The 5356-nt window shown below is 45.9% G+C and overlaps 1 non-coding gene across 1 annotated transcript; it reads right to left on the minus strand.

The window, feature by feature from the left end:
• Positions 1-446: 446 nt before the first annotated feature.
• LOC120268069 lies at positions 447-553 on the minus strand. The gene has a single exon (XR_005538740.1). It is a non-coding gene; the product is annotated as a small nucleolar RNA R71 (small nucleolar RNA).
• Positions 554-5356: the final 4803 nt, after the last annotated feature.

Consider the following 5356-nt stretch of genomic DNA (forward strand, 5'->3'; position numbering starts at 1 on the left):
AACCTGTGCAAGAACAGTCTAATCTGGCTGAATTGGAAGTAGAAGAATCTGAAAACATGGCAGAACAGAATGAGCAGCAACGGACATTATCCAATTATGCTAGACCTTCAGTATTGGGGACACAATCGAGCATTATGCGTCCCCAGATTACAGCTCATAAGTTCGAGCTGAAGCCGGCATTCATCCATATGTTGGAGCAATCCGCACAGTTTAATGGTTTGGCCGATGAGGATCCGAACAGTCATATAGAGAACTTTCTTGAGGTGTGTGACATGCTTAAGATAAATGGGGTAACAGATGATGCCATCAAGTTGTGAGCCTTCCCATTTTCCTTGAAAGGGAGAGCGAAGCAGTGGCTACACTCATTACCTAAAGCATCAATTACCACATGGGAGGAGATGGTAGAAGCTTTTCTTGCCCATTGTTTCCCTCCCAGAAAATCTGTAAAGCTTATGAATGAAATCTCATCCTTTGTACAATTGGAGTTGGAGTCTCTATTTGAGATGTGGGAAAGGTTCAAGGAGCTCCTGAGAAAGTGCCTGCAACATGGATTCCCGGAGTGGATGATTGTTCAGACCTTTTACAACGGTTTAAATCCGAGAATAAGGTAACTCTTAGATGCGGTAGCAGGAGGTACCTTAGGTAGCAAGACCCCCGGTGAGGCCCGTCAACTAATTTAAGAAATGTGGTTAAATAGCTACCAATGGAATGCTAGGGAGAAGAAAAAGGTGGCCGATATCCATGAGATAGATGCAGTAACCTTATTGGCGGCTCAATTGGAATCATTGAGTAAGAAGTTAGATCTCCTAACTTCGAATAGAGTGGCGGTCGTGACTACTTGCACCGGGTGTGGTGGAGGACATGCTCCCTCCAATTGCCCGATCTCTATTGGTGATGCATCTTCGGTTGAGAATGCCAATTTTGTAGGTAATGCTATGAGGAATCAAGGAAACCCATATAGCAACACCTACAATCATGGTTGGAAGAGTTATCCCAATTTCTCGTGGAGCAACCAAGGTCTACAAAAGGCCATGGGGCCAGCGGGTTTCCAACAACAACAGCAAGCCCCAAACATGGAAAACAAAGTTTTAGGTTTGGAGACCCGGATGAATGATTTGCAGAAGGCCTTAAATAGGTTTGTGCAATCATCTGATACAAGGTTTCAATCAGTTGAAGCTACACTTCGCAACTACACCGCCTCTTTGCATAATCTTGAAAATCAAGTAGGGCAGATTGCGAAGTCCTTATCGGAAAGGCCATAAGGAAGCTTGCCGAGTAACACCGAGATCAACCCTAGAGAGCATGTGAAGGCGATCACTTTAAGAAGTGGTCGTGAGGTTGATGGTAAGCTTTCGAGTGAGAATCCCAATGAACATGCACCCGAGGTTATAGAGGTTGAGAAGGTAGCAAGCAAAGAGGAGGAGGTGGCACTCCCACCTTTTAAGCCAAACATCCCTTATCCCTCTAGATTGAAGAACGACCAAGGGGATGAACAGTATAAGAAGTTCCTGAGTTTGTTCAAACAACTCCACATCAATATTCCTTTTGTTGAGGCATTGGCTTAAGTACCTAAGTATGCAAAATTCTTGAAAGATTTGCTGACCAACAAGAGGAAGTTGGAGGACAGTGCTTTAGTGATCTTAGATGCTTCTTAGTCGGCGGTGTTGCAAAAGAATATGCTGAACAAGAAGAAAGACCCGAGAAGTTTCATCATTCCATGTAACATTGGCAATTTGGGTGAAGAAATGGCATTGGCGGACTCAAGGGCCAGTATCAACGTCATGCCATACACATTCTTTCAGAAGCTAGGCTTGGGAGAGCCTAGGCCCACTTGAATGACTTTGCAATTGGCGGATTGAACGGTGAGACATCCCAATGGTATCATTGAGGATGTGCTTGTCAAGGTGGACAAGTACATATTTCTTGTAGACTTTGTGGTCCTAGACGTCGATGAGGATGCGAATGTAACCTTGATACTTGGGAGGCCATTCTTGTAGACTTCCAAAGCACTGATTGACATGGACTGTCGAGAGTTAACATTGAGAGTTGGAGATGACAAGTTCACATACCGCCTTGTTGAAGCCATGCAGCATTCTCTGGATTTTGATGATACTTTGTATTTTCTAGACACTACTGATGAGATTGTTGATGAATATATGCAGGAAATGTTCAATCCAGACCTGTACGAGGGTTTGTTTGACCAAGTGGTGGACAATGAAGGAATCATGATGCTTGGTTCGACGGAAGAAGTACCATCTACCTCGGGGATCCTGATGAAGGTGCTCCGAAAGATGAAGAGGGCTAGGAGATGCCACCGGAAATGCTCCAAGGCTGTTGGAGATGTGCGTGAACCGAACAAATTGGATGAATCATTGCTAGGTAGTCCCATGCCTAATAATTCCCCCTCTACCTTCAAGAGACTTTGCTCATCATGTTTCCAAGTCATGGGTAAGAGGGCAACCTTCATCTATGAGCCCCTGTGTGATAAGACAAGGTATGTCAAGGTAAGTGACGTTAAAGAAGCGCTTCTTGGGAGGCAACCCAAGTGTTTACTGTTTTCTTCATTTGGTAGTTTAGTGTTTGATTGAATAAATTGTTGAGTGTTGGTGTCTTGATTTGTAGATGCTTTTGCTGTGATTTTCTTCTAGATTTCTAATTTCACCGTGTGTTTTCATGTGAATTTGAAGAAGTTTTGGTCGTTTGAGCTATCTATCGTGTTTCTCACTTGTATAGTTTGCATATTAGGGCAGGCTTTGAGTGTGTAAACATGTTCAGAAATTTTCTGCAGAGCCTGCAGAGTTTTCTAAGGCATCCAGAGAAAACACACGGCCATGTTGAATTAACACACGCCCGTAGTTTTGTATTGCGAGCTCATCCAGAAAAGGCAAAGGGGCGTGGACTCACCCCCGTGAACGACCTTGTGATTCTCGCACGCCTGTGGGTAATTTCCGCACAAGCATGTGGTTTCCTGCAGAGACTTGGCAAACTATCCCGAGAGCACATAGGGGCGTGGACTCGTCCCTGTGGACAAACTTGTGAAATACGCACGGGTGTGGGTAATTTCCACACGCCCGTGCAGATCCCTACACACGAGTTTTCTCCATCCCGAGAAGACAAAGGGGCGTGCGGCTGTCCCTGTGAGTTGGTCTTGTGAATGCCCACACCCATGCGGAATTTCCATACGGGCGTATGAAACACTTAGAGATTCTTCTTGGGTGGACAGAGATACCACAAGGGCGTGCGGCAGCCCCTGTGGGTCGGGCGCACGGGCGTGGGTATTTCCCACACGCCCGTGTATTTGCGTTCAGAGGCAGTGAGTGTTTACCTGAGAATGTACAGGAGCACGCACTTGCCCCTCTGAAGCTTTCCTGTGGAGGCTCACGGGCGTGGGTAATTTCCACATGGCCTTGCGGTTGTATATAACGGCAAGTGGCGGGAGTCCTTTTTAAAGGATCATTGTTTCTTCTCATTCCTACACTCCCTCTTCGCCTGAGAGCACCCTCACACTTCTTCCCGACTTCGTACTGCCGTATTTGGAGGGATTTTTGCGTGGTTTTACGGCCGTTTCAAGGTTTTCCACTTCAAATCGTCGGTAGGCCCTATCTTTTGTTCTTTTCAAAATTCTTGATTTTAATCGATAAAACTGGTGAATAATACTTTGTTTCTATAATTAGAATGAGTATGCATGTTTAGAATGAAGTTAAAAGCGATTTAATGGTGTAATTTTTTTTATTTTTGAGGTGTGGCCATGCCTTCTTAACGCCCCGTGGATCCACATGGGTGTGAAGAAATTCCACATGACCGTGTGGATTTCTGCAGCATTGTTTAATCGACTTGTTTGATCGGTTTTCTTTCAAATTTTACAGATTATGGCACCCAGGTCAAAGAAGCAAGTTGATAAGAGGCCGCGTGAGTCATCTCCTGAGTCCGAGGATATGAGATTCACTATACCCGAGCATCAGGCCCGTTTCGAGCGTTTGTCGAGACTTTGGTTCGGACAGACTTGATTCTTAGACACGTGCATACTGAGACATTTAGAGTAGGGAGACGAGTTTACCGATGAGGTCGAGGATCTCTCGTCGGTGGGTGGTTGGAGGCAGTTGTTGTCGATTAGAGAGATAGCCATCCGTGAGCTTACACTGGAGGTCTTGCCGTTATTCGAGTTCAACAAATCCTATTCGAGATTCGACAGCCTCGACGTTGTTCAGTTTTGAGCACTTGGACATCACTATAGTTTGAGTATCACTCAGTTCTCAGTTCGACTCTGCTTATACGAAGAGGTATTTACAGACACTGAGGAGTATTCTCAGTTACCGACAGATTATCCTGGAACCTTGACCCCGTAGAGAGGTTACAGAGCATTATGTGGTCAGGGCTAGTATGAGCCAGGGGTGTCCAAGGTCATGTATCTTTCCTGACCTGCGTATCGATATCTACATACCATCATGAGCAGGTCGGTGAATGGCTGTGGTTATAGCACTGGTGTCTAAGCCGGCAGGAGCTTCTGTACTTGTATTTGTTGATGCAGCGCATACCGATCCATCTAGGGCACATCATCGCTGAGTACATTTGACATTAAGGTAAGTATGCCAGATTGGGAGCGATCTTCTCGGGTCCATACATTACGAAATTGGATCTGGGTATGGGTCTCTTGGGCGTGATTCGTGGGGCCGAGAAGACGAGTATACCTGCGCCCCTGAGCCTAGAGACGATGAAATTGATGGGCATGGTTCGCGGGGTTTGGACGGGGGTTTATGCTCTGGTGCTACCGGTTCCGGAGATGACCGAGGAGGAGGGTGATGATACTGAGGCTTTTGAGCCTACCTCCGAGCCTCAGCCAGCACCGATGGAGACCGAGGCACCTCATATGGCAGAGGATCCACCCCAAGTACGCATGATTTCACCATCTTGAGCCCATGATTATTTTGAGAGGCTCAAGAGTGCTGTAAGGGTGATACGGACAGAGGTTGCTGAGGTCTGAGCAGAGATTGCTGAGGTTCGGGCTACGCAGGCCACACAACATACAAAGTTCATGGCACATTTCAACATGTTACATCGGATTTTAGCGAAAGACGTCGCCTCGTCATTTGTCCTGCGGCCGAGAACTCCCACGGCATGTATAGCACCTCCATCCCCTATTCCAGCACCAGTTAACCCACCATGTACTTCATCACCAGCACCAGCAGCAGAGGAGCCAGAGCACGACATCGACACTTGATTTGTTTTTTTTTCATTTCTTTTACTTTTGTACTTATATTTTGGACTTGTATTCTTAGAAAGGACTCCCTTTCTGAGTTTATCTTTTATTTTGCTGTCTTGAGTTGTATTCATTGCTTCATCTTTTATATACTTGAGT

The sequence above is a fragment of the Dioscorea cayenensis genome, chromosome 8 (genome assembly GCF_009730915.1).
Source record: "Dioscorea cayenensis subsp. rotundata cultivar TDr96_F1 chromosome 8, TDr96_F1_v2_PseudoChromosome.rev07_lg8_w22 25.fasta, whole genome shotgun sequence".
In the NCBI taxonomy this organism is placed as follows: Eukaryota; Viridiplantae; Streptophyta; class Magnoliopsida; order Dioscoreales; family Dioscoreaceae; genus Dioscorea; species Dioscorea cayenensis.